Source organism: Papio anubis, chromosome 7, assembly GCF_008728515.1.
Source record: "Papio anubis isolate 15944 chromosome 7, Panubis1.0, whole genome shotgun sequence".
NCBI classification, from domain to species: domain Eukaryota; kingdom Metazoa; phylum Chordata; class Mammalia; order Primates; family Cercopithecidae; genus Papio; species Papio anubis.
Genome location: NC_044982.1, coordinates 120,659,204 through 120,668,227, shown reverse-complemented (window position 1 = coordinate 120,668,227; position 9,024 = coordinate 120,659,204). Strand labels below are relative to the sequence as shown.

General features: G+C 46.7%; 1 long non-coding RNA gene across 1 annotated transcript; it reads right to left on the bottom strand.

The window, feature by feature from the left end:
- Nucleotides 1-2,112: 2,112 nt before the first annotated feature.
- LOC108587022 lies at nt 2,113-5,616 on the bottom strand. Its single transcript, XR_002523089.2, has 2 exons — nt 4,154-5,616; nt 2,113-3,764 (listed from the first exon to the last, which is right to left on the bottom strand). It is a non-coding gene; the product is annotated as an uncharacterized LOC108587022 (long non-coding RNA).
- Between the last annotated feature and the right edge of the window lie 3,408 nt (nt 5,617-9,024).

Sequence of the window (9,024 nt, the reverse complement as noted above, 5' to 3'; positions counted from 1 at the left end):
GAAAAAAAAAAAAAAAGAAGAAGAAAATTTCCATGTGTATCTTTATGTAGAAGTTTGGTACTCACTATTTGTTACAGCTATATTCTGGTTATCTTTTGTTGTAAAACAAATTACAAAATGTAGTGGCTTCAACATTGCCTTTTAATTATATCTCATTGTTCTGTGGGCCAAGAAGTTCAGGCAGAGTTCAAATCAGCAGTTCTGTGTTCGTGAACTCGGCGGAGGTTACTCAGTAGCAGTCAGCTGGGTGATGGGCTATCAGTGGGTCTAGGATGGCCTCATTCACATATGCGTCTGGCACCTTGGCAGGGTGAGTTGGCAGACTGGGCTCAGTTTGGACTGTTGGTCTGAGCATATATACGTGCCCTTTCCAGTACTGGAGGTCTCAAGGACCTTCGATATAGGAAGGACTTCTATCATGGCTCAGGGCTCCCAGAGACAGTAAGGGCCAGGTGAAATTCTCAAAGTTTCTTATGGCTTAGCCTCAGAAGCCCCAGTCCATCACTTTACCATCTTCTGCTCAAGCAGGTCCCTAAAGCCAGCCCAGCTTCAAAGGGAGAGGAATTTGACTCAGAGCAGTAGCAAAGAATTGGTGGCATCTTTAATTTCCACATCTACCTTGCTCCTTCTAAGGATTTGAGTAGTTTACATTATTTTTAAGTAATAAAATAATTAAAAATGTTTTTACAATATTGGGAATTCAGAAAACGTGTTTTGGCCCCTGCATACCTTTTTGTCTGTTCCTGTTTATGCCACTGATTAAGACCTGCTGGACAGTGATGAATAAATGTGGCAATGCAACCATGCTGGTCTCATTCTTGATTTCAGAGGGAAAGTGTTCCACATGGTACTCCAAGGATCACGTCTGCGGTAGGATTTTTGTAGGTACTTTTTTATCAGCTTAATAAAGTTCATTTCTGGCCAGGTGTGATGGCTCATGCCTGTAATCTCAGCACTTTGGGAGGCCAAGGTGGAAGGATTGCTTGAGCCTAGAAGTTCAAGACCAGCCTGGACAACATAGTGAGACCCCATCTCTAAAATTTTTTTAAAATTAGCCAGGCATGGTGGCACACTCCTGTGGTCCCAGCTTCTAGGAAGGCTGAGGCAGGAGGATCACTTGAGCCCAGGAAATCAAGGCTGCAGTGAGCTCTGATTGTATCACTGCACTGTAGCCTGGGCAATAAAGCGAGACTTTGAATAAAAGAAGAATGAAAGAAAGAGAGAGAGAGAGAGAGAAAGAAGAAAGGAGGAAAGAAAGAAAGAGAAGGAAGGAAGGAAGGGAAGGAAGGAAGGAAAGGAAGAGGGAGAGGAAGAGTGAGAGGAAGGAAGGAGGGAAGAAAGGAAAGGAAGGAAGGAAAGAAAGAAAGAAAAAGAAAGAAAGAAAGAAAAAAGAAAGAAAGAAAGAGGAAGAAAGAGAGGAAGGAAGGAGGGAAGAAAGGGAAGGAAGGAAGGGAAGGAAGAAAGAAAGAAAGAAAAAAGAAAGAAAGAAGGAAAGAAAGGAAGAAAGAAAGAGAAAGGAAGGAAGGAAGGAGAGAAAAAAGAAAGTTTATTTATATTAGTTTGCATTCCTGAATTTGTAGCACTATTTTTGAAAATAATGTGCTTATATGATATTTTGGTTAAATAAAAATTAAACGTGAAAGATGACTTTGGTAGCCATGTGGAGGAAGAACACAAATGATGAGTTTAGAGATGGAGAGGCTGGGGGAGACCAGAGGATGTCTGGGAGGAGGGCAGCAAGCCAGGGCCTGTGGAGGAGACTTTTTGGTGGGAGGGGTACCAAGGCAAGGACTGAGTGAGGAGCTGCAGGTCTGAGTTCCCAGGACACTCACATGTCGGGGGACTGAGGGGTCATTTGAGGACAGCAACACCACAGGGCAGGAGAGGCAGGCGTCCCAGGCTGGCCACGAATGAGATGTGGGGTGTGGAGGCTCAGTCCCGCCTTGGCTGCTGCTGCTGCGGTGGCCGGGTGGACCCCTCTAGTCATATCTCTGACCGTCACTCAGGCACCTTCATGACAGCTGGGGAAGGGGCCCAGGGTTTCTGTGGCAATAGGGCAAAAAATCCCAGAAGAGGAGAAAGAAAACCACGAAATCAAATCTGGCTCTGAAATAAAAATAGCCAGTAGTTGAGAATTTTAAGAAAGGAGAAACAAAAACAGTGTTGGTACATGAGTCACACCGACTTCTCCCAATTACCAGTTTTTAGGCTCCAAATAAAACTTCCAACAGAGGAGCCTTGGAATGTCAGTGGTGGCCAGGACGCTGAGCTCCGACCCCTCCTGCCAACCTTGCATTTGGCGCTCTCCTGTGGAAATAGTCATCCTTCCTGCCCAGGGCTGTATGCCTCCTCTGGCATATGGAGGCAGGAGACCTGGCCCAAGCTATACCCATCTTTGAGTCTCAGTTTCCCCCTTGGCAAAGCAAGGAGCCTGGACTGATTTTCATCTTTGACATGGCTATTGTGCTCAAATATGGCTGTTGTGCTCAAATATGGTGGAGTGCTCAAAGAGCACTCAGTCAGGACTGAGGACAAGACAAATGGCAGGAATATTCCAGACCGTCAGTCAGTTTCAGGCCTGTGAACATCAGGTGAGTCCACCTTGCTGAGCGCAACTGTTGCATAAAGTCACAAATGCCACGTTCTATCATAGACACTGACCTCAGGACCCAAGTCTGTGGGATCCCATTCCATGGAGCAATGCACAGAGACCCTGGTGCTCAGGCTCAGGAGTTGCCAACACTTACTGACGAGGGGCATGGGCGTAGTGGCTGAGAGGCTCCTGGCACCTGGACGGCCAGGGTTTGAATTCCGCCTCTACCTCTTACCGGATGAGTGATGTTGAGCAAGGTCCCATAGGAAATGGATGTTTGAGCAGAGTTTGCAGGAGGGGCTGTTTGCAGAGGTGTGTGCAGAACCCACAAAGAATGGGGCAGCCCCAGAAGGCTGTGCAACCTCTGGAACTGGAGGGATCAGGAACAAGGGGCAAGGGGCATGTGAAGAAAGCGGTGGCAGCTGGAGCCCTGGGAGAGGGCCCGAGGGTGGGACCTGTGGCCAGGGGAAGAGGAAAGCAGCTCTGCTAAAACCAAGGCTGGCAGGAAGGGAGCTTAGCAAATACTCTGACCCCCTGTACTCCTGCCAGTGCCCCTGTGGGCTGAGTCCAACTAGAAGCTAGAGGACAATGCAGTGGGTAAAGTTGAGGGCAGAGATCAGCCCTCAAGGCACAGAGCAAGGAGGAGAAAGGTGGAGGGTGGGTCTAGAGGGCAAAGACTAGCACACGTGAACTTTCTGGGCCTCTGTTTCCTGATGTGTAAAATGGTGATGATAACAACACTCATGGCATAGTACTATTGCCATAATAAATCTCTCTCTCTCTCGCTCTCTATCTATCCACTTATCTTTCTATCGATCCCGTACTTAGAACAGTGCCTGGCACACAGGCATGATGTATAAACGTCTGCTATTTCACCTATGTTATTACCATGCTCCCACTCACATTCGTTCCCTTCCTCCAGGCACCCAAGTTTTCATCTTCCCTTTTACCCCAGTGTGCTTCCTGTCAGCTGGCTCATGGGAAGGGTCTATTAATCAGCTCCCACTAAGGTGTACATAACTGATCATGACTTCAGGAGCTACCTCTGCCTGGGAGCACTTGCATTTTACAGGAACTGCTGCATCTTCCTTACGGTGTGAAGTTCTGATGGTGGAACCTCAGGTCTTTTGTTGCTGTTGAAATTACAGGGGAGTGGTCTCCTCTTCCTGCACTGAATAATAATAACCAGTGGGGAAGATACTGGGGAGCAGGGAGGCTTCTGTAGTGCAGAGAGTGGCCCCTGCCCAGGGACAGAGCTGTGAGTCTCTGATAGGAGGAGGTGGTCAAGCTCCAGCCACTTGCCAACTTTGCCAACTTGCCAACTCTGGAGAAGCCAGCTCTGACCCTAAGCCTGGAAGAAGGGTCCTCTCCCCCTCAAAGCTGGGGCAGAGCCCCTTCAGGGGCCCAGATAGGGAGGTACTCAGAGAGGGGTAACAGGGTCCCAGGTTCCCCAGGAGGCTGGTGGTGAGTCTGGGATTTGAACCAAGAGGCCTGACCCCCAGGCCAGGGTCCTTCCTTCCTCTGCCCCCATCCCACCCTTCTCTGCTCTGGAGTACACACCCTTGAGTGGCCGGAGACATCCCTGAGCGGCAGTCTGACCTCACAGTTGGCCCTGGAGCAGTTCAGCCTTTCAGCCAGAGGGAAATATGTGTCCCAGAGAGGGTCCAAGAGTGACTCAGGCTGAGTGTGGACTGTTCGTGCTGCTGAAGCCCCTCCATCCTTGGCTCTGTCTGGCAGTTATGGCCTCTCTCCTGGGCCAGGTGGCTGTGGCCATGACTCTCCTCATTCCCATCTACGGAACTGCCCGTCAAGTAAGGTTTCAGTTGACCTCAGAATGGCCTTCTCTCCACCCCACGGCCTGTGAGTTCTCCAGGTCATTGGTCATATGCTCTGGGACACACATGTGAGCTGATTGTTTATGCACTGTTTGCTCACAATAGCAACAAGCACCCCTTCCTCTGCAGCCCTTTGATGGCAAGATGCTGTCACACAGGAGGAGCTACAAAGTAGCTGGCAGCAGAAAGCATCCACAAAACAAGCTCAGGCTAGTGAAAGCGTCTGGCAAACAAGCTCAGACTCAAGAAATCATCAAAAGAAGAAGAGAAAAGAAAAAAAAAACCAACAACAACAAGCTCAGGCTCAAGCTCTTTCCTCTCAGCTCGTGACTCATTTGTATGCATAGGTGTCAGGGTCAGCTCCCCTCGGCCACATCTCAGCCTTGTGAACCTTTGTGAACCCTGACACAGCACCACTTCCAACCCAGGTGCTTCGGATTCCAGGGTTGAGAAGAGGAGGCTGTGGGGCATCAAGGATCTTAGAAACACAATGAAATCTCAAGACATTAAAATCGAGAGGTTCTTAATTTTGCATGAATGTGCAGTTTTCTTGTGGTCTGTGCTCCCATCAGATTCTCAAAGTGCCCCTGTATTAATCAGGGTAGACTAGGTAATGCTGTGGTAACAAACAATCCCAAATTCTGATAACAGAATCCCAAGTGACTGATAACAAGGGTGAATCTTCAGACAGCCACTGGATGGAGTCTATTTCCTGTCCCTGTTTTTCCCTAACATCCACCTGCCCATCTGTGTAAGAATAAACAAAACAAGAAAAGCCAAATGTAACCAAATTGTCATATTGATTTTCCTTTGTGTGACAGATACACAAAGAACCAGGTGTTTTATGAGGCACAACCTCATTTAATCTTGTGAGGCAGAGGAGGAAACTGAGGCTTGCAGAAGGGAAGTGACTTTCCCTAAGTCACCTGGCTAGTTGTCTAGTCAGAAGCTGGGCTGAGATTTGAACCCAAGCCCCGCCTAGTAGCTACACTGACTGAACACAACCACATGCGATGTTTCCACATGCGATGTTTCCAACCACATTGCTACTGGTTCTAGTGCTTGTATTGTGCTTTTGAGTTTACATAGCATTTCCATTAGTTTGGCAAATATTTACAAGCACCTCCTGTATTACTCCGTTCTCACACTGCTGATAAAGACATACCTGAGACTGGGCAATTTGCAAAAGAAAGAGGTTTAATGGACTTAAAATTCCACGTGGCTGGGGAAGCCTCACAATCATGGCAGAAGGCAAGGAGGAGCAAGTCACATCTTACATGGATGGCAGCAGGCAAAGAGAGAACTTGTGCAGAGAAACTCCTGTTTTTAAAATCATCAGATCTCGTGACACCCATTCATTATCACGAGAACAGCATGGAGAGACCTGCCCGCATGATTCAATCATCTCCCACCGGGTCCCTCCCACAGCACGTGGGAATTATGGGAGTTACAAGTTGAGATTTGCGTGGGACACAGAGTCAAACCATATCACCTCCCATGTGCTGGCACTGTTCTAGATGCTAGGGTTCTAGGGGTGAATACAATTGACACAGGGCACATGGAAGGGCAGAGAATGGATTGGGGGTAGCAAAGAGAATTGTTGGACCAGTGACTAATGAGGAGTCAAAGCTTTAACTGGAAGGAATGGCACCTGCTGGGAGCTTCAGGCTCCATAGCAGATTGACCAGAATCATTCGTGTGCCTTCCACAGCAAACTAAGTCACTCTACAACCAAGGCAGGGGGAAGTTTCCCAAAAGGAATCCTGGAGACGTCTCCACACCACAAAGCCTGGGCTGCATTTTTTAAACTGTGGAATCACATTCACCATTTTGTCCCCAGTGGCATGGGATCTGGTTCAGAGAAGATTTTCCCCAAATATTTATGGAATGAATGGGTTAACAAACAAATGAATGGATGGATGGTGACTGAGGCTGGGCAATGCCCTTTTACTCTATAGGCCTCTGTTTCCTCATCTGTCCACCAAAGTGATGTCCAAGGGCCTCTTTCTCATTGACATCTGACAGCAGAAACAGAGACCGTGTGTCAGTCTCCAAAGCTGACTTCTGTATTGTGTGGGTAATTTTGCCCCAGAGACGATTGTTCACACTGTGATCATGGGAATCGATTCCAGCAGCATTGTTGTGGAGATAGTTAGAATTCTCTAGGGCGAGAGTAGCTGCGCTGAAGGACTCTGTGGCCAGGATTCATGGTTGGATGCAGACGGGTGTGACTCTAGGAGCAGAGACAGGAAATGTTTTTTCCCCAAATACCTCTTCTGCTGCTGCCGGAAATTCCACCATTTGTGATTTATTCCACTGGGTTCAGCATTGCCCTTTCCTTTGGTGGGTTTTCTCTATAAGTGCTAAAAGCCTTCGTGGAGTGATGGAGCTTTTAAATAAAATTTAATTCTTTTCTTAAACTTATTTTTCGGAGATGAGGTCTCATTCTGTCACCCAGGCTGGGGTGCAGTGGCACGATCATAACTCACTGCAGCCTCGACTTCCTGGGCTCCAGGGATGCTCCCACCTCAGCATTCCAGTAGCTGGGACTACAAGCTCATGTCTTCATGCAATTTTTTTTAAGAGACGGGGTCTTGCTATATTGCCCAGGAAGGTCTCAAACTCCTGGGCTCAAGGAACCCTTCTGCCTTGACTCTCCAAAGTGCTGGGTTTACAGGTGTAAGCGACAGCACCCACCCAAATTCAATTTCTGATTGCCTTTTATATGCCAGCCTCTGCACAGAGGGACTGAGATAGATACGAAAATAGTAACTATGACAATAATATAACTATACCATTTTTTTCAATTAAAAAGTTTTAAATTGATACATAATATTTGCACATGTTTTTGGGGTACATGAGATAATTTGATACATTTATAAAATGTGTAAAGATCAAATCAGGGTAAATTGAGATATCCATCACCTTAAATATTTATCTTTTCTTTCTGCTGGGAACATTAGAATTATTATCTTCTTGTTGAAATATATAATAAATTAATGCTAATTATAGTCACCCTACTTATCTATCAAACAAACCCCAGGTCTCATTTCTTCTATCTAAGTGTATATCGGTACCCATTAATCAACTTCTCTCCATCTCCCCCCTCCTTCCTCCTCTTCTGGCCTCTGGTAACCACAAATCTACTCTCTACCTTCATGACATCCACTTTTCAGCTCCCACATGAGTGAGAACATGCAATATTTATCTTTCAGTGTTTGGCTTATTTCACTGAACATAATGACCTACAGTTCCATCCATGTTACTGGCAGATGATAGGATTTCATTCTTTTCTATGGCTGAATACTATTCGTCTGTGCATATGTACCACATTTTCTTTATCCATTCATCCACTGATGGGCATTTAGGTTGATTCTATAACCACCATTTGTTGAGAATTTAGTATGTAGCAAATTGGTTACATTAGCTCTTACCTCAACCCTTGGAGATATGTATGTATCTTTGGCGACATTTTACAGATGAGAAAATTGAGTCACAGAGGCTGAGACACTTGCCCAATGTAACATAACCGAATTTCTCCTGTTGCATAGCCACTATGCTACAGCCACCTGACCTATGAGGGTTTATGTCTAGTGGGGAGAAAGACCTGGTGGTAGAACAGAATCCATGCTAAACAGAGGAATAAGCAGTTAGCCATGAGGCAGCCAGGTGTAGATGATCAGGCTGAGATTTTATTCCAGCTGGTTCTTGAAGGACAAGAAGGATTTTCGTATACTGAGAAGGAAAGAGGGAAGTCACACCTGGGAAAGTTACAGGAGCCAAACCCCACACAAGGCTGTCTGTGTGTTGGCCTCAGGTTGGGTGAAGAATACAGTGAATGGAAGAAGAGACATGAGTCGTGTGGGTCAGGTCACGGAAGTCAATGGGGGAGCCACTGAGGTTGTAGCAGAGTGGAAAACTGTGAGGTCTGCTTTGAAATACTCCCTCTCTTGAAAAACTGTCACAGGCTAGAGAGGGCTGGGCAGACATAATAACTAAACATAATAAGGCGTCCTGGATGGGATCCTGGAACAGAAAAAGGACATCAGGAGCAAAACTGATGGTACCCAAACAGGTATGGAGTTTAGCTAATAGTAATGTACCAGTGTTGATTCATTAGTTATGGTAAATGTATCGAAGCATTTAACAATAGGGGAAACTAGATGAAGGGTCTATGGGAACTCTGTATTATCTTCGCAAGTTTTCTATAAATCACAAACTCTTCTTAAATACATTTATTTAAATAAAAACATTTACTCCCTCTGCAGGCAGTGTGGAGGATGGAGTTGAGTGGGGAGGGTCAGGATGCAGAGAGCATGTGTGAAGGAGGCCACCACCATCCTACTGTGGGAAGGACCTGTGACCTGCAGGGGCCAGTGGGCCTGGAGGGAAGGGGGCAGAAATGGAAAACACACTGGCACTGGGGGAGGCAGAACTTGGCAACTGGTTGGATGTGAGGGCTGAGCTGGAGGCATGAGTCAAAGGTGATGTGACTCTCCTGTCCTGAGCCCAGTGACAGGCACAGAGCAGATCTCATAAAAGGAAGGATAGGATTGCCATAGACCAACATGGGCAGCTTGGGGAGAGAGGAAACAC